At 41.2% G+C, this 23,320-nt stretch overlaps 1 protein-coding gene and 1 long non-coding RNA gene across 7 annotated transcripts in view; one reads left to right on the forward strand and one right to left on the reverse strand.

The window, feature by feature from the left end:
* The window catches only part of LOC146404875 (uncharacterized), a 240,250-nt gene that overhangs the window by 146,790 nt on the left and 70,140 nt on the right, over positions 1-23,320 (reverse strand). The window lies entirely within an intron of this gene.
* On the forward strand, positions 1,551-5,633 carry LOC146404876 (uncharacterized). Of its 2 annotated transcripts, XR_014842240.1 has the most exons (3): positions 1,551-1,685; positions 3,009-3,077; positions 5,515-5,633. It is a non-coding gene; the product is annotated as an uncharacterized LOC146404876 (long non-coding RNA). The 2 variants fall into 2 exon arrangements; XR_002342771.2 differs by lacking the exon at positions 5,515-5,633 and having other exon boundaries at positions 3,009-3,211.

Consider the following 23,320-nt stretch of genomic DNA (forward strand, 5'->3'; position numbering starts at 1 on the left):
GAAGTCATGGCACAGAGGAAGTTTGTGAGTTCATGAATTAACTTGATAAATATTTTCAAACAGAGAAAAGAAAATTATACATTAAGTGATGGTTCTCATCCTCTTAATGTGAAACCTGATGAGATTCAAATGTACTGAAATATAACAACTTAAGAGGGCAAGTCAACATAATGGTTTCTCTCCAATAAGAGTTTTTCCTTTGGAAATTGTGTTCCCAATCTAGTGCTAAATTTAGCAGGTCTAATAAGGAAAATCCCCAGACTTTAAAATGAGTCCCCCAAACTAATATGAATGAGTGAACTCATTTTTTTCTTATACAAGTCAGCAAGTCATATAAATGGGGTTATTGGGTGCTGCTCTGTGTCTCTCCCCATATATTGGGCCAGATCCAGCAAAATACGAGAAGTTTCCAGATGCCAAGTGAAAAGGTACCATTGACCCAGACGGGTAGACTTCTAGTTTGGTTGTATTAGACTTGAGAATGTCACAATACTCAAAACTATACTCATATTAAACACATTGGTTCTGGCTATGGAGTTCCCGTCATGGTGCAGTGGAAATGAATCCAAGTAGGACCCATGAGGTTTCGGGTTCCATCCCTGGCCTTGCTCAGTGGGTTAAGGATCCAGCGTTGCCATGAGCTGTGGTGTAGGTCACAGACGGGGCTCGGATCTGGTGTTGCTGTGGTTCTGGCGTAGGCCAGCAGCTATAGCTCTGATTCGACCCCTAGCCTGGGAACCTCCATATGCCGCAGGTGTGGCTCTAAAAAGACAAAAGACCAAAAAAATAAATAATAAATACTGGTTTTGGCTAAGCAATACATTTATTTTCTAAAGAAGAAAATGGTCTCCCTTGTAGACATTTAATATGCATTTGTTTCATCTGATGATAACCTAGAACGTCTCATGCTTTATTCTGATGGCACACCAATTCAGACAGCCAGCCTTCCTTCTGAAAATGTTTAATTCTCATCTTATTCTTAGAGCAAGTGCTTATTAAAAAGTAAGCCTAGGAGTTCTCATCATGGCACAGCGGAAACAAACCCAACTAGGAACCATGAGGTTGCAGGTTCAATCCCTGGCCTCTCTCAGTGGATTAAAGGATCTGGTGTTGCTGTGAGCTGTGGTGTAGGCCAGCAGTTACAGCTCAGATTAGACCTCTAGCCTCAGAACCACCATATGCCGTGCATGCAGCCCTAAAAAGAAAAAAAAGTAAGCCTAAACATTTCTTACTTGAGTTGTTAGGGAGTCTCATTATTCTGTGGTAAACCATAAAACTGCTGCAAAAAAAGTCATGCGAAAGAATGGGAACTATGCTTATTTTATGAAGTTATGTATAGCATAATAAGGTCCATTTTACAACTATAGTACTGCATTTAATTATCTTCCATTTTTACTGAAAAAAAAAAATCCAATAGTGAATTCACTTCCCATGGCTTCTAAGGAGGTCAATAATCTTCATCCTTGAAAGGCTGGCCAAATTTCCTTCATGGGAAGCAGATTGACACGAGTGGGAGAGAGATTTTTTAAATCTGCCCAAATCAAAGCCACTGTGCATAACAGAGTTGATATTTCAGAGACAACATGAAGATGGAGATGTCTGCCATACATAAAAACTAGTGATGCTGAATACATGAAGTATCAGGCTCCACCACGAAACGACTGACTGTAGGAGTAAGTCATAAGGTATGTGCATGAGCCACTGCCAAATCACTGGGGAAACAGCTTTGAGTGCTGGCGAGGGGAAGACATGGGATGGCTCCATGAAGGAGCAGGACCCAAATGGGGCATTGAGAGACTGGCGAGATTTTTTTTTATTAGGGAAATGTCCCTAAACCCCACATTTTAGCAGGGTTTCTACTCAAATGGTCCAGGCACAGGAATTGAAGTAGAAAATGCTCAGCTCTAGGCCTGAGAAGTATCTCCCCATGGACTAAGAAAAAACTCTGGAATTTGAGACTGCTGACTGGGTGGGCCTCAGGGTTGGAAATTTGTATACAATAAGCCTCATGCCTGTCAATGCCTAGGCTGTAACCCAAAGCCGACAGTGTGACTCTCGGGTGTTGGGGAAGTCCTTTGTGAAAATGAAAGAAGTGAGGGGGCTGAGTTTCTCCTGAAACAGAATCAGGTAAACAAGTTCATATTCTGGCCCCTGGACTGAACACACTTGGGCAGCTATCCCACCAGCAGGACCTTTGGGGAGTTCCCTCATGCCCCACCTCATCTTTTCATGGGCTGGGTTGTAATTTCTGATTGAGCAGCCCCAGGATTTGGGAGAAAGTGCCTTGGGAAATGGGAAAGTCAAAATGTCACTGAAGGGTCTGTCTGAGCTGGAGAGAAAAAGTAAACAGAGTAGAAGCAAACTACCCCTGAAATGCTCTCAAACTCAAGTTCAAATTCACAAACCTGAGGCCCAGAGAGAGACAGAAGTCTGTACTTCCAGACTCTGTTTTCTTGTCTGAGGACCTGCATCTTCCTAGGGGTGATGTCTGGGCTGTACACCCCTTAGGAAAGACCAGATCCTCTCCTGGTGTGAGCCTTTACCCTATGAGATACTTCAGGAAGATGGATCATCTCAGCACAGCACAAAGCCCCCAACATCTACCCCAACAAATACCCACGGTGAGAAGTGGACAGAACCTTCCATTACATTTGGGTCTTGAACAGAGGGACCCTTGAGGTACTGCTTCCGTGGAAAATTCCATCTTCAATAGGAATCACAAGAAATATGTATTAAAATCCCCAAAGGCTGTTGTCCCCAAAACCAGAACCTCCTTGTTTGTACTAAAATAGGCAGAACCCAGGGGACCCTAAAAAGACAAAACCTCTCAAAACAATTTCTCCTCTGTGTAGCTGCCCCAGGGTCAGAAAATCTACCACTGGAGACAGGGTCCTTTGCACAAGACATTGTGCTAGGTATGGAGTCCCCTTAAAATACTCTCAAGAATATCAGCATCTTAAAATCATCAACAACAGGATGTGAATTCACTTATCAAATGTCTATTCTAGGAGCACAAGCCTCTAGCAACTGAAGAAGTAGAACGCAGAAAGTAAGCCAGACCAGGAGAAGCATGAAGAGTGAGTTCATGTAATGTATTATTTTGCCTGAGACCAAAAAAAAGAAGCAGCAGGGAGACAAGCTCTTCCAAAAGATTAACATGTTACCAAATGGACCTTCCTCAGAAGAGATAATAAAGGTTATAGTTGGCTGATGTCCCTGGTGCGGGAGGAGTAAATGCAAACATTGCAATTTTGCATTTTGAATCAACACAAGTTAGGTAGTGCAAGAGAATATTAACATAAAGCTCTCAGTGACTGACATGGTTTCATTCACCCTACAGACCACCAGGCATCAAGGCATTAATGTTGGTATTTCTGAAACACTGTCTAAACTTCTCTCTGCTTCTCCCCAATCCCCATCACCCCTTAATAATGGCATTTTAGGGAGGTTCCTTCATGGCTCAGTGGTTAGCAATCCCAACTAGGATCAATGATGATGTGAGTTCGATTCCTGGCCTCCCTCAGTGGGTTAAGGATCTGGCGTTGCTGTGAGCTGTGGTGTAGGTCACAGATGAGGTTTGGATCTGGCGTTGCTGTGGTTGTGAAGTAGGCCAGTAGCTGTAGCTCCAATTCAACCCCTAGCCTGGGAACTTACTTCCACATGCCGTGGTTCTGGCCCTAAAAAGAAAAAAAAAAATTGGCATTTTAGTGACATGATTCCCTAGAAGGGATTATGCTTTTTTCCTCAAGTCTCCTTTATAATAATTTTTCTGCATTCTAAGGTAAACCCTTAGCAATTCCCCAGAAATATATGAAACTTTGAAAAGCCTGAAACAACATTAAAATTATAAATTTAATTTTTCAAAGTGGTAACATTCAGACATAGCTCTGTAAAGTAAGCAAAGATGTTGTAAAAAGTGGGGGAAGAACATTGCTAATCATTTTCTAACCCCTCCTCTCATTCCAAGAAAATGAAATTGGGATGGGACTAGGCACAAGAAGCAAAACATTTGTGGTGCTCTGGCCTCAGATTTTTCACCATAAATGGCAAGAAGGAAGAGCAGTTGAATACAATCTTAGATGTTAGATTAGCATCCAATAAAGTCCTCTCATCCTCATAGTGGACCACGGGTCCTGTGACCAAATAAAGCTCTGTTTGTGAAGATTCACCCTGCAGAAACCTTCTAAAACTCACACACACACACCCTAAAGTGGTACTTTTACTATTGATTAAAACTGCTAATTTTCAACACAGTTGCCTCTCAGAACTTCATAAGCACACTGAAAACTGATCAGGTGCTTTAGGTAATTCAGAGAAAAAAGTTATACCACGACAGGAGACCCCAGAACAGGGCAGAGCCTGTTATACAAGAGGAAGGGAAGCAGTCTTACTGCTCAAGATCCCATCCTGGAGATTGCTCTAACTGAAGTAAACAAAGTATTACAAGTGAATGGCTTCCAGGCATGTGATGACCCCCCTCAAACCAGTCACAAAATAGGAATGCATAGAAGATGCTCTCCTTTCTTCCCAACCCTAGTCATCCCTGAGCATTCTCTCCCCAAAGAGATTCCTCAGCTTCCCAGCCTCCAGCCCTTCCTTCAAGTCCTAGGAGAAGGCCACAGCAAAGGACAGAGCCATCTGCCTGGAGGATGGTGTGGTGGGTGTGATCCTGCCTGGATACGCCCAAGAAAGACATCCTTAAGCCTCCTGCTCTTCCAAGACCCCCTCCCCCAATTGGCTGACTCTGCTACTAAAACACCAATGATAGTATATGAGCAATATCCCTGTGGTAGGCTGACCCCAAAGACATCAGGTTCTAGTCTCTGGAACCTGAAAATGTTACCTTATTTGTTAAAAGGATCTTTACAGATATGATTAGGTTAAGGATCCTGAGATGGGGAGTTAGCCTGGATTACCCAGGCGGTCCCTAAATACAATCTCAATTGTCCTCATAAGAGAGAGATAAAGGAAAAGTTGATACAAGAGGAGGATACAAAGTGAAATACAGGGGCAGAGATTGACCTGATGTAGCCACAAGTCAAGGAATGCTGTTAGGCACCAAAAGCTGGAAGAAGCAAGGAACAGATTCTGCCTTAGGGAGTAAGGTCCTGCTGGCAGCTTGATTTCAACCTGATACTGATTTTGGACATCTGACTACTAGATCTGTGAAAGAATAAGTTACTGTTATTTTAAGCCACCAAGTGGCAGTAATTTGTTAAAGCAGTTACAGGAAACTAATGCAATACCCAAGCACTAGAGAGAATGCAGAAAAATGGAGTGTGTTATGGACTGAACTGTGATCCCCTAAGATTCATACATTGAGGCCCCAATCCCTAATGTGACTGTGTTTGGAGATAGCACCTTTAAAGAGGTAATTAAGGTTAAACGAGGTTTTAAAGTGGACCCTAATCCAATAGGATCTGGGGATTTATAAGAAGAGAATGAGAGAAAACTCTCTCCCTCTCTTTCCCTCCCTCCCCCATCTCCTCTCCACATGCATATGCACAAAAAAAGGCCATGTGAGTTCAGAACAAGAAAGTGCCATCTGCAAGACAAGAAGAGACCTCAGAAGAAACCAGCCTCACTGGTACCCTCAGAACTGTAAGAAAATAAATCCTGTGGTTTAAGCCATACACTGTGTGGTATTTTGTTCCGGCAGCCCAAGTAACTAATGAAGAAGACCTCCTGTAAGAGTTAGGTCCTTCAGGGAGATAAAACCAAGATGACCCCACCTCCCCAGATATCAGTCTCCCCTGTAAGACAAGATTTACACATATTCAGTGGTGGTGAGGAGGGGGAAAACATTCTAGGCAGGAAGTCAGCAGGAACAAAGTCTAGCCCTGAATTAACATTTTCAGAAAGCATTCCCTATGGAGTTCCCACTGTGGCACAGTGGATTAAGGATCTGGAACTGTCTCTGCAACAGCACAAGTTCAATCCCTGACCCAGTGCCATGGATGCAGCCAAAAAAAGGATCCCCTACAAGTGCAGGAGAGAAAGCTGCTCTCATGCACCACATGTTCACAGAGGGTAATGCAGTGTCTAATCAGATACAGGTGTGATGTCTTGGTCCATGCGGGCCAAGTGGGCTAACTTCAGGAAGGTCATTGTCACTCACAATTGATTGCTGCTGGTGTAACACAAGTCAAGTGTATGCACGGTGGGCAGAACTGGGGGAGCTGGAGGAAAAGAAAAGATTTAAGACATGTTTTGAGGCTTGTTTCCAGCCCCAGACAGCATTTGATGTGGGCAGGGGCCAGATTATCCCTGTCATCTGGATAACAAGAGAGAAGCAGAGAAGACATCAGAGGGGCTCTGAGTTATTGCTCAGGAGATAATCTTCTGTAGCTCTTTGCCTCAGAAGTGTTCCTTCCCACACAAATGTCAGGCAAAGTTAAACAGGCCTTCCCAGTGTGCAGGGGCAAATGAAAGAAGAGACCAGAGGGTTCACTGAGACCCTTAAGTGACGTGAGGGGCATTGTAAATATCCTTCTGGAAGCTGACTGGAAGAGAGACAGAATGCTGGCGATGGAGCCCTGCAGGGCGCAGCTTTCCACATCAAGGCTCACAAAGATAATGGAGATGTTTGAGGGACACTCCAGGGGAATGAGAGGACTGCCACCACCTGCCCTGCAGCTATGGGTTCAATGCCCCAGTGCCCTTGTAACGCACTTGATGCCCAGCAGCTGGGTTGTAAGAAGTCCCACCCCAAAGTACCTGCGGTTTTACTGGCCCCCTGGCTACTTGTGGGACCACACTGGGCTCTTTGAAGGATTCAGAGTCCCGACTCTCATGTGTGGCACAAGTGGGTGAGCAGAAAGTATGGTTCTGGAGGGGATACTAAATATGGCACAGGTGAGGCCTGACTGCCAGGTGGCCATGGGGGCAGCAGCATCAGGAGCACAGCAAGCCTCTCACCACAGACAGTGAACAGGGAGCACACCTAGGACTGGGAGCCCAGGAGACATCTAATGCGTTGGGAATGTGCCCAAAATGGTAAACGTATTCCATCCGACAGGAGGAGGAGAACTGAGATTGCTTCTGACCATTGTGGCTGAAATGATCTGTCAGTGTCATGGATTCCTGGAAAATATGAGGCAGAGAATGTACAAGTCTTGCTCACTAGAAACCAAACAGCCTGCCTTGAACCAGTTACCCATATCATGACCTATAAAAGGGTAGTTGATACCCATGTCCCCAGTTCCTCACCTCGCGATCACTGAGCCACTGGCTTCCACTACCACCACCCCACTGAAGCTCCAAAAAAGTCACCAATGAACTCTGTTCCTAAAGTCACAGACGTCTCCTATCCCACCTTCCTTCCTTCTCTACAGGCGGTGACTCCACTGGGTAGTGCCTGTCCTCTCACACCCTCCTCCATCTCTGACTACCCACTCTGGATCCTTCCTGGCTCCTATTCCTCTATGTACCCCATCACTACTGCACACTTTGTCCCTCTCTTGGTCCCTCAGTTTGGTTGTATAGCTTCTAACTGATGACTCCTAGGTCTGTGTTTCCTACACAAACTCAACTCCTGGGCTTCATACCTGAATATGCAACTGAGGACCACACATCTCTACCTGTTTGTCCTGAAGGACACCCAAATTCACCACATTCCAAACACATCTCACCATCATCAATAATACACTGCTATCCTTCTGCTTTCCTAGTCAATGATTCCACCAGCCAGCCAGCTGCCTGAAACAAAAGTCTGGGAATTGACTCCTCTCTCGCTATAACCCTCTCCTTCTACTCCCTTTATATACTTCATATCCAACCTCTTTTCTCCATTCCCACTGCTGCTAACTTTCAGATCCTTGACATTCCTTGCTTCCTTTATAGCTAAAGATTCCTAACAATTTCCCTGTCTTCAGTATGAAATTCCCTACCAATGTATTTTGTTTCATTTTGTTGATGGTGGATATTTTTCAAAGATTTCAATCCTATTAGATGAATGAATGAATGGATGGATAAATGAATAAAAAGTAGACACTAAAATTAATGCTCATCAGAAGAATTTTTTTTGGTTGTTAGTCCACAAGATACAAAGTCCACAAGAAGTTAAGACTGCTCAGGAGCCTTAATTGGATGAGAAAAATGCTATAAATCCTGAAAAAGCATTTTTTTTCCTACTGCTCCCACAGCATGCAGAAGTTCCTTGGTCAGGGGTCGAACCCACACCACAGTAGCAACCCAAGCCACAGCAGTGACAATGCCAGATCCTTAACCTGCTGAGCCATCAGGAAACTCCCTGAAAAAGTAGTTTTGAAGAAAACAGGGTACCATTCATGTCTCCAAAGTATTCAAAGGATGTAAAGACTAATAGGGTTGAAACCTTTCTTTAAAAAAATATACTTGCAAATGTTTCAATGCATCTGGATTGTTTTACATATTTACACATTTTCATTATTTACCTTATAGAAGACATAAGCCTATAGAAATTTATTATTGTTTGCTACAATAAGACCCATTACAGCAAGATTTTAAATGTTGTTGGTTTTAAAACACAAGAATGTGACTTGGAGTCTGTAAGCACTGAGAGTCCTGAACAAGCCTAAACAAACATTTTTAATCAGCATTAGTGCTTTATGAAATTTTTAAGCTGCCACTTAAGAGATGCTAATGTACAAGTTGGCAAAAAAAGATAAAAAAAGCCTGTCACCTTTACCATACATTATCTAAATGTGCTCAAGCAAATGCATTTCAAGTGCCCTACCCTGATGCTGCATGAACACATAATAGGACAGGAAGTCAGCAGAAACTGATTTTACATCCTAATTGGTGGCACTGCCTATTTCTAGAACAGCCAAATAGTGTCAAGAATAAAGACATAAATTATTCATAGTAACCAAGAGGAACAACATGTAAAAATTGACTGTATTGTCTCCTGGTAGAAAGCAAAAGCTGTATCTTAGGCTATTCAAATATTTTAAAATTATATATAATGTGATTTTAGTTTACTAGCTCTCTATAAGAAAATATAGACCCATAGCCATTGAATTACACATAACACCCCATTATCTCATCCAACACTGCAGCTGTCACAAGTCACAGGACACTTGATCTATAGGCAAGTTAAGATTTAAAGAGCTAGGTTCTAACCACAGACAAGAATACACAAAAAGGCATCTAAAAGAATTCCCACTTGTGCCATCCTGGACATCTTGTCATTCTCAGCATATGATGACCTGATTGTCCAGATGCCAGATCTGAGAATGAGGATAAGCAATTCTGGACTCCCTTTCCTTTATCAAATATGGAGCTCTTTGTTCAATGAATCTCATCATTCCTAAAGCAAGGGACAAATAATTCCTAAACGTACTGCCTATACATTAAAGCAACACATTCACCAGCTATGTGTGTGTAATTGTGGTATAATGTGTATGTGTAGAGAGAGAGAGAAAGAAAGTGTGTGTGTGTGTGTGTGTGTGTGTGTGTGTGTGTGTGTGTGTGAGACATAGAAAGAGAATGACTGAGAGATTAAGACAGGCAGGTGATCAAAGAGAAAAAGAAAAAGAGTGGCAGTATTATCTGCTTGAAAAGAAGTTTAACTGTATTCCATATTACAAAGTATAAGCTGATTTATAAAAAGGAAACAACAAAGGAAGAGCAACCTAAATAAGCAGAAAACATACAGGAGAGCATAAACTTGAAAAGAGATCAGAGAAAATATAAATAAAGAAAGAGTGCCTTAATAGGAAAAAAAATAAGATAACCCCAAGGATGACTGTCCCTAGGCTGTGTGTCCCCAGGCAAATGTTTTTTGCAGGGTCCTTACAATCTGACTTTTTAAGTATTTTACAAAATTCATTGTTCTGTGTGAAGCATAATGATTTATTGATGGAGATATAGAACACTGGGTACAGAAGATATATTTTCACATTTGTTTACTGTCCAATGAGTGTGAGTGAAGAATATTCAGTGTCTAGGCATCATTGCTTCCTGAGCAAGTACCAGAACTACCTCTTTGTGTTCTTTATTGTTAGATGTGCTAATTTAACCTTTTCACCAGGAGAAGAGGCTAAGAGTGCCGTTATTACTCACAACATCATGGCTCTTCTGAACATGTTTGTACTGAAACAACATATCTGCTTGCCTCTGCATTTCCCTGATACCATTTACGTATTTAATGCTGGTTATGTCACCCAAATTGCCAGCCATGAATCCCAGCTTCCAATGGCTCTCTCAAGGGTTGTTAGGCTTTATGGATATTGACAACAAAGGCCAGCCTTATCCAGAGTATAAAGGAAAATGTGAATGTTAATTTACTTTCTGATCATATTAAATTCACTGTTTGAAACTGTCAAGAATAAATCTAGAATAGCACATTTCCCAACCCTATCTTCTCTTGAACTCCTTTGGGGAATCACTGAATTCCTAGAATGTGACTTTTCTTCCAGTACTGGCAGCACCTCTGCCTTCCTCAGACCACCACTGAGGGGGAGGGGTGGAAAGAGTCCAGAAATAGACAAAGATGAGTGGTCGTATTTGTGCAAGGAATGTTGGTCTCTCGCTTACACAGCTTAAACATGGAGTTCAATGTCAACAATATTTGGAGCCTAGAGAGGCTCAATCAGAAGGCTCTATAGGAATTATAGACCAACAGCTCAAAAGTTCTCTGAGGAGAATGTACAGACCTCTGGAGGATTGGGCAGGGAGGCTTTTGACCATCCTGATGCCAGTGATGGGAAATATACAAAGTAAAGGAAGTATGATGCCAACATTGCTGCCCTGGTGGGGGGTGGGAATGGGCATAGACCAGAGGTTGCCATGTATCAGAACATGGAGGGGTGAGAGCTGACACAGGGACCCAACATGTGGCAGCCCAAGGGTTGGCAAAGGGTCAACGGTACCCCAGAGCCATGAACTTGTGTCTCCTATGTGTGAGTCATCAAAATCAGTCATCTGCACTTGTATGGTGGCTCAGTCTTATGAAATATTACTGGAGAAGACAGGGCTATGCTGAGGAGCAACTGCTGTTCAGGTAACCCTCCTAAAGTCAAGGCCAGGCCAGGGGTCCTAAAACTATCCCATAGATATGCTGGAGTTCTTTGGGGCATCTGCTCGAATCAACATGGAAGATGGGGAGTAGAGATCCAAAAGCACCCCAAAGGGGAGAAATGGGGATCAGGGTCTACAAAGATAATGGTCCCATCACCCTGCCCAGGTAACAATGCTACTCTCGCTGTTCCTGGGATCTGTAGGGAACTTTAAAAATGTTGAGGAAGTCACTCCAAAGCACAGGAAGCCCTGTGACACGGGACTGGAATGAACACACTAGAGTCCAAGGGCTGTGCTGATATCAAAGATGACCAGCAGCATCCATTACTAACTAGAAGAGCTGTGGGGAAATCCAAGATACACAGCAGTTAAGCAAAATGTCTACTACTAAGTGATGTACTACTAAATGTAGCTACTAAGTGATGAAGTCTGACTTAAATCCAAACAGTCTGACTCTGGGATCTGCGTTCTCTGCTGTGAAAATATATAAAAAAGATATTCAGACAGACCCGAGCCTGAATCACTACCCTGACAACACCAGCATGTGCCCTTGGCATCAAGTGGGGATAACAGTAGTTACTCTGCAGGATTTTTTTGCAAGGATCAGCTAATTTTTTTCTATAAAGGATCAGTTTATAGGTTCTTTAGGCAGCCCATATGGTCTGTTGCAACTACTCAATTCTGTAGCATGAAAGTTGCCATTGACAATGCATAAATGAATGGGCGCTACACTGTTCCAATAAAACTCTATACAAAAACAGATGGTGGGCTGGATTTGGTCCACAGGCCTTAGTTTGGCAACTACTTGTTTTGAGTATTAATTCAGATAATGCCAATAAAAGTTTTATAATAGTTACCCACACTCAATAAACATTCAATAAATATTAGCTGCTATTATACCAACAAAATCACTACATTTTAAACTTGTTGGCTCAAGGTTCTAGTGTTCCTGCCACCTTTTTTTCTCATTATTTTACAGTTACAGTGTACATACTTAAGGAAAAATGATAAATAAATAAATAAATAAATATTTAATTACTTGAGTTCTTCCTCTTTACCATTATTTTTCAAAAGTTCTTTTTATATTTATTTTCTACCTGAAAACCATCAAAACTATCATTGTCTTTAAAATGTGTGAATCAGTTCTTAAGTGTAGATTTATCATACATTCAAAACAAAAACTTTCTGTTCATATTTCTATTTCAGAAATATAAAACAGTAGGAATTCAAGATGCTACAAATCAAATTTATCTTCGAAACCTACATTTCAAGACTACATGTCATGAATAAATAATCAGTTTTACCATCATTTATTTGTGATTTCCATAACAATTTATAGCATTATTTATTTGGAATCTACACAGCTCTTTTCTGTACTTCTTTTACTTTTTTTTTTCCATTTTTTAAAGTTTTATTGAAGTATAATTGATTCACAAGGTTGTAATAATTTCTGCTGTACAACTAAGTGATTTAGTTATACATAAACACATATTCATTCTCTTTCAGATTCTTTTCCCACATAGATTATCACAGAATATTGGGTAGAATTCTCTGTGCTATGCAGCAGGTCCCTGTTGGCCAATAATTCCATATACTATAGTGTAAATACGCCAATCCCAAAATCCCAGTCCATCCCTTCCACCCCCACCTGTCACCTTTGGTAACCATAAGTATGTTTTCAAAGTCCATGGGTCTGTTTCTGTTCTGCAAATACATTCATGTATATCCTTTTGCTAGATCCCACATATAGATGATATCATATAATGTTTGTTTTTCACTAACTTCATTTAGTATGATAATCTCTAGGCCATCCGTGTTGCTGCAAAAGGCATTATTTCATTCTTTTTTATGGCTGAGTAATATTCCATTGTACGTATGTACCACATCTTTACCCATTCCTCTGTCAGTAGGCATTTAGGCTCTGCACTTCTTTTATAAATAGCATTTCTTATCTTTGGGAAATAATTCCTTCCTCCACTCTATTAATGTGGTTTAAAATAGCTACCATCAATGTCAACTGGTTTTAGGATGAGCTCTGGATCTAAGCTATGAGCTTTGTGGGTTGGTTGCCTCTGCTGGTCTTATTTCCAGCTGTCAGGCGGACACTTGTCAGAAAGAACAGAAAAGAGGCCAGGGATGGAGGAATAGTGGCTTATGATTGTTGAGTCCTCATCCCCTTTACCCCTAAAATCCAGCAATACTCCTGTCCTCTCGTGGTTTGGTTCTGATAAACAATGAATTCCTCCTTTACCAAAGCAAGTTTCAGTTGATCCTGGACTATGACATCACCCTTGGGTGATGTGAATCATCTCCACTTGGCTTATCCTGAGGGGGAACTTTCCTATCTGCCACTCACCAGATGTGTGGCTTTGGCATCATAGAAGGTAACTTGCAGAGAATATAGCTCATTCAAAGGCATTTATTTCATTCAGAAGACCAGAAGGAACCAACTAGGTCAAGAAGAGAATTATTTTAAATGACTGTGCATGGCTTTTGCATTTTAAAAAAATAACTAATACATTTGGGAATACTGTATCCAATTAGGAAGGGAGGGAGAAAAGGGAAGGGTTTCCTTTTTACTCAGAGTTCCAGAGCAAAACAAAATTTTAAGAAAACCTACCAAAAATGGAGCAGCAGAATTTCTCTTTTTTTTTTTTTTTCAGTTTTTTGTTTTTTTCCCTAGTTCTTCCCTGGTTTCTTGAGATTCATCAGGTGAGCATTTGATAAGTAAACAGATATGGCTACACATTGGCACAATGGTCCTTGTTCTCACTGCATTCTCCTGAATTAGTCAGCTTGGGCTTCCATAACAATATACAACACTCTGGGTGGCTTAAACAACTGAAATTTTGTTTTCTCACAGTTCTAGGGGCTGGATGTTTGAGATCCAGGTGCCAGCACAGTCAGGTTCTGGTAAGAATACTTCTTGGCTTGCCGGCTTGCTGTGTCCTCACATGACTCAGAGAGAAAGAGAGCAAGCTGTCTGATATCTCTGTCTTAAGGGCACCAATCCCACCATAAGGATCCCACACCTGTGACTTCATTTATACTAATTACCTCCCCCAAAGGCCTCATCTTCAAATATCTTCCCACTAGGGGTTGGGACTTCAACACATGAATTTATTTGGTGGAGACACAATGCAGTTCACTGCACCCCCTGCTTAGCAGATTGCTAATTTTCAGAGATTAACCTATTCATTGTCCTAAAAGTTGAGAAGAACAAACTACCTAAAAACATTTTCACCTATTGTTTGGGTAGCAGCATGGGAAGGAATAAGCAAGGCCTCTCAGAGCCAGATCTGGGTTCAAGTCCTGCCATGGCTATTTATTTCAGTAGGTTGCTTACATTTATTGAGCTCCAATTTGTAAAACTGAGATAGTACAATTATATGCCTCATAGGGATGAACAAAAGATAAAATATTGTTAACCACTTAGCTTTAAAAGGTCTTCTCTAATGAATAACCACCTTAACTTTATAACCCTCCAAGGGCACCAAATATTCACAAATATAGTGTGGATTAATCAGTCTGTGTGCTTATTCTGGGGTGAGTCCTGAGAGAATGGACATTCTGAAAATGTGGGGGCAGGGGTCATTTTGGAAGGTGGGCTATACAGTAAAAGGAAAGAAGACTTTCATCATATTCCAAAGAAAGATTAAACTGGACACTTAGTAGGACAAAGGGATCTGCCAATGGTGGGGATAAGAGTGGTGTGGAGGAAAGGGTCCTGAAAGAATATAGAAGAAGAAGATGGATGCGATGGTAAACGGGATTGCTTCCCTAATTTCACTTTCTGATCTTTCATTGTTAGTACATAGAAACGCGGTTGATCTCTGTGTATTAATTTTGTATCCTGTGACTTTGCCAAATTCATGGATGAGCTCTAACAGTTTTCTGGTAGAGTCTTTAGGATTCTCTAGGTATGGTATCATGTCATCTGCAAATAGTGATAGTTTTACTTCTTCCTTTCCAGTTTGGATTCCTTTTATTTCTTTTACTTCCCTGATTTGCTGTGGCTAGGACTTCCAAAACTATGTTGACTAGTGGTGGCGAGAGCAGACATCCTTGTCTTGTTCCTGATCTCAGTGGAAATTCTTTCAGCTTTTCACCATTGAGAATGATGTTAGCTCTGGGTTTGTCATATGTGGCCTTTATTATGTTGAGGTAGGTTCCCTCTACGCCCACCTTCTGAAGGGCTTTTATCAGAAATGGGTATTGGATTTTGTCAAAGGCTTTTTTCACGTCTATTGCGAGGATCATATGGTTTTTATTCTTCAGTTTGTTAATGTGGTGTATCAGAATGATTGATTTTTGGATATTGAAGAATCCTTGCATCCCTGGGACAAATCCCACTTGATTGTGATGTACAATTCTTTTAATGTATTGTTGGATTTTGTTTGCTAGTATTTTGTTGAGGATTTTTGCATCAATGTTCATCAGTGAAATTGGTCTGTAATTTTCTTTTTTTGTGGTATCTTTGTCTGGTTTTGTTATCGGGGTGATGGTGGCCTCATAGAACGAGTTTGGGAATGTCCCTTCCTCTGCAATTTTTTGGAATAGTTTCAGAAGGATAAGTGTTAGCTCTTCTTTAAATGTTAGATATTCAGACTACACTACAAAGCAACAGTTATCAAAACCATATGGTACTGGCACAAAGACAGAAACACATCAGTGGAACAGGATAGAAAGCCAGAATTAAACCCATGCTCCTATAGCCAACTCATCTATGACAAAGGAGGCAAGAATATACAATGGAAACAAGACAGCCTGTTCAATAAGTGATGCTGGGAAAACTGGACAGCCACATGGAAAAGAATGAAATTAGAACACTCCCTAACACCATACACAAAAATAAACTCCAAATGGATTCAAGACCTAGATATAAGACCAGACACTATCAAACTCTTAGAGGAAAACATAGGCCAAACCCTCTCTGACATAAAGGACAGAAACGTCTTCTCAGATCCACCTCTTAGAGTCATGACGGTAAAAACAAAAATAAACAAATGGGACCTAACTATACTTAAAAGTTTCTGCACAGCAAAGGAAACCCTGAACAAAATGGAAAGACAACCCACACAATGGGGGAAAATCTTTGGAAATGAATCAACTGACAAGGGATTCATCTCAAAAATTTATAAATACCTCCTATAGCTCCATACCAAAAAAACAAATAACCCCATCCAAAAATGGGCAGAAGATCTAAACAGAGAATTCTCCAAAGAAGACATACAGGTGGCCAAAACACACATGAAAAGATGTTCGACATCACTCATTCTTAGAGAAATGCAAATCAAAACCAGTATGAGGTACCACCTTATACCAGCCAGAATGGCCATCATCAAAAAGTCTACAAACAATAAATGCTGGAGAGGGTGTGGACAAAAGGGAACACTCTTACACTGGTGGTGAGATTGTAAATTGGTGCAACCACTGTGGAAAGCATTATGGAGAGTCCTCAGAAAACTAAAAACTACCATTTGATCCAGCAATCCCACTCCTGGGCATCTATCCAGAGAAAACTATGACTTGAAAAGACACGTGTACTCCAATGTTTATTGCAGCACTATTTGCAATAGCCAAGACATGGAAACAACCTAAATGTCCATCGACAGAGGAGTAGATCAAGAAGATGTGGTACATATACACAATGGAATACTACTCAGCCATTAAAAGGAATGAAATACCGGCATTTTTAGCAACATGGATGGACCTAGAAATTATCAAAAAGTGAAGTCAGTCAGACAATGAGACACCAACATCAAATGCTATCACTGACATGTGGAATCTGAATAAAGGACATAATGAACTTCTTTGCAGAACAGATACTGACTCACAGACTTTGAAAAACTTATGGTTTCCAAAGGAGACAGGTTGGGGGGTAGGGGGATGTGTTGGGGGTGTGGGACAGAAATGCTATAAAATTGGGTTTTGATGATCATTGTACAACTATAAATGTAATAAATGCATTAAGTAATTAAAGAAAATAAAAAATAAAAAAGAAGATGGAGGTTGCCAAAGATCAGCCTAATAGTTTTCTTTCATTTTTTAATTAATTTATTTTTTTATTATTTATTTTTCTACTGTACAGCATAGTGACCCAGTTACACATACATGTATACATTCTTTTTTCTCACATTATCATGCTCCATTATAAGTGACTAGACAATTCCCAGGGCTACACAGCAGGATCGCATTGGTAACCCACTCCAAATGCAATAGTCTGCATCTATTAACTCCAAGCTCCCAATCCATCCCACTCCCTCCCCCTCCCCCTTGGGAACCACGAGTCTATTCTCCAGGTCCATGATTTTCTTTTCTGTGGAAAGGTTCATTTGTGCCATATATTAGATTCTACATATAAGCGATATCATATGGTATTTGTCTTTCTCTTTCTGAGTTACTTCACTCAGGATGAGAGTCTCCAGTTCCATCCATGTTGCTGCAAATGGCATTATTTTGTTCTTTTTTATGGCTGAGTAGTATTTCATTGTGTATATATACCACATCTTCCTAATCCAATCATCTGACAATGGACATTTGGGTTGATTCCATGTCTTGGCTATTATGAATAGAGCTGCAATGAACATGTGGGTGCATGTGTCTTTTTTAAGAAAGTTTTGTCTGGATATATGCTTAAGAGTGGGATTGCTGGGTCATATGTAGTTCTATGTATAGATTTCTGAGGTATCTCCATACTGTTCTCCATAGTGGTTGTACCAGCTTACATTCCCACCAACAGTGCAGGAGGGTTCCCTTTTCTCCACACCCCCTCCAGCATTTGTTATTTGTGGACTTATTAATGATGGCCATTCTGACTGGTGTGAGGTGGTATCTCATGGTAGTTTTGACTCGAATTTCTCTAATAACCAGGGATATTGAGCATTTGTTCATGTGCTTGTTGGCCATCTGTATATCTTCCTTGGCAAAATGTCTATTCAGGTCTTTCGTCCATCTTTCTATTGGGTTGTTGAGTTGTATAAGTTGTTTGTGTATTTTAGAGATTAAGCCCTTGTTAGTTGCATCATTTGAAATTATTTTCTCCTATTCAGCCTCATAGTTTTCAAATGTCAGCTCTGGGGACTGGGCTCCTGACTTTCCAGAAAAACCATTATGTTCCCTTCCTTCCCCCTGTGACTCAAAAGAAGGCAAGAATAATCCCTGTCAACTTCCTAATAATCAGTGTATCTGGGGCAGGAGAAGTGAGCAGTGATTAAAGGGTCCTATGTGGCTTAAGCCCATCAGCACCACAATCACACCTGACCCAGAAAATCAGCAAGCCCTGCTCAGGGCTGGCTATAGTCTGCCAAGCTATTGAGCAGATGCTGCTGACCTGGGGTTTTCTGAGAGGCACTGCTTCTAACTCTCTGCCAGGAAGTGCCTTTGGAAGGCAAAGAAACAAGAGACCAGACACCTAACTTCATAAAAACTAACAAGAGCCTGATCCTCCCAGCAGCTTGCTTGTACAGCTGGAGCAGCTGCTCATGACATCTCTTTTACCCACATGCTTGCCAACCGTAATACACAAGGAGAACTCTCTTTCCTAAAGGGACAGAGGGAACCAAACACTACCAGGGATTCTTTCCAAAAATGATTTGAGAATTCCCTTCCTCTCAAGATTATTTGACCCAACTACATTCATCTTGCTAATATTCTTCAGTCATAAACTGAATTTCAGATGACAAAACTCTATTTTCTTGAATCTTCCACATTGTAACTTCCTATTAATTACCTTTGCTTGTCAGCTGGCCCCACACACAGCTTAAATGTTTAGTCTGCAGTTTGTGTAATCATTCTCCTGCTTCATAATTACTCTCCAGAATTACTTAGCTCTGAAGGCACTACCACAAAATCTGTGCTTTCCATATCCTTATAATAATGCATTATCAGGTCTATATTCATGAAGCCTCACTTGAGTTGAAATGAATCTTTTTTTTTTTTTCTGTCTTTTTGTCTTTTTGTTGTTGTTGTTGTTGTTGTTGTTGTTGCTATTTCTTGGGTCGCTCCCGCGGCATATGGAGGTTCCCAGGCTAGGGGTCGAATCGGAGCTGTAGCCACCGGCCTACGCCAGAGGCACAGCAACGCGGGATCCGAGCCACGTCTGCAACCTACACCACAGCTCACGGCCACGCCGGATCGTTAACCCACTGAGCAAGGGCAGGGACTGAACCGCAACCTCATGGTTCCTAGTCGGATTCGTTAACCACTGCGCCACGACGGGAACTCCTGAAATGAATCTTGATGCAATACTTTTCCTTTGAATGTATTCTCAACTGTACACCTATTTCTTGAGTTCTTGGGTTAGGTGCCAAGTGCATGGGTCCTGGGGGTGGTAAACAGGAGAAGCCCTCTCTTTCCACTCTGCACATAGAAGGAATTTCTACATATCCAGAGGCTAGAAGACTGTACCACTCCATTTTTTTTTTAAACTGGCAGTGTCCAAGTTGGAATAGTAATGATATTTAAAGAGTTCCTACATAGCCTTGAAACTCACCTGCCATGCCTACACTTGTGTCAAACTTGGACCACTGGAGCCAGGAAGGGCAGGCCTATCCAATAAGAATGGACCCTTGCCTTTAAGGTTAAAGCAGAAAGTGAAAGAAGGCCAAGATGGCTTGGAGGGGAAAGGGGATTCAGAGCTAGTTACCATGTCAGAGCAAGTCTTTCATGGTATGAGGTAACCATCCTATCCCCAATGGTCAAGGCTCTCTGTAATCCAATACACTGGCTATCTCCAATTGTTTATCATCCTGAAACTTCTTTTTAGTCAGACTGGCTTACTCATTTCACTCTTGTGTACACGAACCTTTCACCATCACTGTGACTTTGTTCATGGCTTCTGCTGCCTGGAATGCCCCTTTCCAACACTCAACTCAAACCTGCCTCTTCTAAAAAGATTTTCTTTTTCTGCTAGCCCCAAATAACCTCTTACTTCTCTGAGATAATACCACACATTCCATTTATACATTAATCTCTGCCTCCCTTCTACTGCCATATTCAAGTATCATTCACATCTTTTATAGTCACTTAACTTTGCATGGATGTATCATCTTTACAAATGTAAGTTCCTTGAAGGCAAAGATCTTGTCATATTATCCTCACACCTCTCAGAGCGTCAACAGCAATAGTCAATAAATGTCTCTGTTAGACTCATTTCATTTGCTGCATCACACTTAGAGTTTAGAGATTCTTTGCCTTCCTAGGGAAAGCCAGAGTAACAATCAGTGGACCTGTGATTAAGCCTCTTTAATAACAACACTCACTTCATTTATTAATTGTTACTATGATTTTAGGAGTTGCATTTGGTTGTTTACTCCTGCATTCTAATTGCATGCCTACTGCCAGAATGTGCTTAGTAAACTGGGGTGTGTGTGCGTGTTTATTAGACTGAGCACCAACATATTCTCTACTCTCTGTGAAAAGGGGAATTAGTCATGGTTACTGAAAAGAGGAGAACATATTCAAAGTAAATATCAGTGCCTGAGATTGCTTTTCACTCAAAGTCTGAACACCCACATGAGACTGAATCTGTAAATATTTACTGTAATTTATGGTAAAAAATATTGGCTTCCTAAACTATATTGCTGCCAAAATATTTCTTTCCCACATGCCTGCCCAGTGTGCTGGCCTGTGGTGGGCAACGTATCCTCTGTCATAAGTTAAGCTTCTAGTGTTGTAAAGTTTTAAGCATACTTATGAAGACTTTGGAAAAATAGAAAGAAAAGAGGAAGAGAGAGTGTCAGGGAGAGAGAGAAATGGGGGTGGGTGGAGAAGAAAAATAAAACTTAAAAAAGAATCTAAAAGTAACAAAACTAATGTCAAATGTATTATTTCTCATGGTGTCTGAAATCGACCATGTGAGTTAAGCAATACATTGACCTAACAAGTGCAAGCATTTTATAAAAAGCCTAAGCAAAGATGATGAACCCCAAAGCTGACAGGTTCACAGCTTATACAAGCTTCACTGTGCTCACAAGAGTGCCCACTACCTCCACGACTGTCTGGGGCCACAGACACTCACTCTCAAGACCTCATCAGGAAGATCACGGCAGAACTGAAATTTTCACTGAGGCCACATCACCCAGAGGCAAGTCACCCACTGTCAGTCTTTCCTCTGGTACCTGAACCCATGCAAACAATTTTATTTTCATGTTAAATCAACATGGATTCAGAAATTGGCATTTTTTTGAGTTCCCAAAGAAATCCACTAACACAAAACCATGCAGAGCAATATCATCTTACCTAAAGATGCTATAGAAGAGTTGGGGAAAGCTAGGTAGATTGCATTGCACATTAATAGCAACAACTGACCCCATTAAGTACTTCTGGTTTACTGAAGACCCTTCCTTAGCCAATTGACTGCTGTGAATTATTCTGTTTCTCTCCCAGCAGAGCCCACCTCCTGCTGAAGGCACCACCAGTACAAGGATTATGCCAAAGAAGGGACTGAAGAAAAACCCCACCCCCATTTTAGTCCTTCTGGGGTGATTGCTCTGCATTAATCTAAATGGTCTCAGTAAGATGGGACTTTAGACCATGGGGAGATGTCTAGGGACTTATTCTTTCTGTTTAAAAAATCAGACAGCTGAGAATCTTCTGCCCGTCCTTCTACCAGATACTCTCAATAAGACTTAAAGCCAGCTGAGCCTGGCCTCTAGGTTCAGGCAGAAGCCAGTGGAACTGGAGGGAGGTAAGCACTAAGAAAGATTTTCTTTGGAGCACTTCCTTCCCCAGTCCCCTTGGACCTATGTCTAAAGGCTCAGGAGCTGCCACTGACTTCTGGGATCACCTCATGTTTTCGAATCTTCAATACATCTTTCCAGTTTCTCCACCTTCTCTATCAGGGTCCCTCCTCTTCACACACATCCTCAGCCACCTCCCTTTACAATGGGCTAACTTAAGCCACTTTTCTTTCTGGCTGCACCAGAGGCATGTGGAAGTTCCTAGGCCAGGAAGTGAACTGGTGCAACAGCAGCGACCCAAGCCACTATAGTGTCATATCCTTAACCCACTGCACCACAAGAGAACTCCTCAAGCCACTTATTTTCTGAAAAGCTAACTCTTCCTCCTTCCTCCAGGGGGAAGAAAAGGGCCAGGATCTTATAGAAGAAGCCCTCCTGGCTGGATTGTGGGCAAGGACTCCTGAGCGGGCTAAAGAGATCCAGAGTGTGAGGAACAGTCTCTCTCCTTCCTCTCTGGCCAGTCCCCCTGTGTCAATCTCCCAGCCTGACATGATTCCTGGCAAGAGTGGATGGATATAAAAAAGGACTCATTATATAATTTGCAGGCTAAACATAAAGAGAAAATGTAGGGCCCCTTATTCAGAAATTATTAACAATTTCAAGACAGTGACAGCAGAGCATTTAACCAAGTGTGGGCTCTCAGGAGCATGGGGCCCTGTGGGACTACACAGCTTACATGCCCGTGAAGCTGGTTCTGACACGAAAAGTCACAGAAACTGCAGCCATTTCTGTGAAATATGTGCTATTTGTGGTCAATTACTGTGCAGAGTAATAACAATTGTGCATTTCATAATTATGAAAGTGAAAATATATAATCATTACATAAACACTGCTTTGTAATAATACAGTGCCAAGTATTGTTTTTACTATGCACAAGATTTACTTTATCAAATGACGTATTGATTTCAGAACCAAATCTTGTTCATGTGCCCACAGTCTTGGGGGTGGGGGTGCTGTGGCAATTCCTCCACCTACAAATTTTAATTTGAAGAAGATGTGAATGGGGTGACCCAAAAGGCACTGCCTTAAACAACATCAACCAAGACCAGCAGTAGTGTATTTAGGAACTGAAAGTAAATCTCCTTCCTTGTATTTCATTGAGGACAAACTAGCTCATTGAAATCATACATAATTACACATTGAGAGGTGGTTCCTAGAATTTGGGGATTTATACACCAAAGAAATTTCCAAGAAATTTAGGAGAGGGACAATTTAATTTTGCCATGGAAGGACATCAAAAAGAAACCATCTATTCATAAAAGAAAGGATATTTTTAACAGAAAGATATACAAGAACAAGATTTTAAAATGAAGACAATACTTTAAATTAAATGAATTTAGTGTTATAAACAACTTATACCATTGCTGTTTTTCCTCACTTAGAAGCAGGTGAACACTTTTTCTGTGATCAGTAGACTGACATTTATGGACTGTAGGTCAAAAGGTCTGTGGCTATAGGAATGTCTATAAAGAGAACTGAAGTGTCATTTTGCTTCAACACAAATGATTCCTAAAGAATCACAGCCAATTATTTGCTTTGGAGGAACAATTCATTTTGATATTGTTATCCAGATGTCA

This window comes from Sus scrofa, chromosome 3 (genome assembly GCF_054392235.1).
Source record: "Sus scrofa isolate SSC_HxYL_T2T_F1_AM1 chromosome 3, Sscrofa_HxYL_maternal_Yorkshire_Landrace_v2.0, whole genome shotgun sequence".
In the NCBI taxonomy this organism is placed as follows: domain Eukaryota; kingdom Metazoa; phylum Chordata; class Mammalia; order Artiodactyla; family Suidae; genus Sus; species Sus scrofa.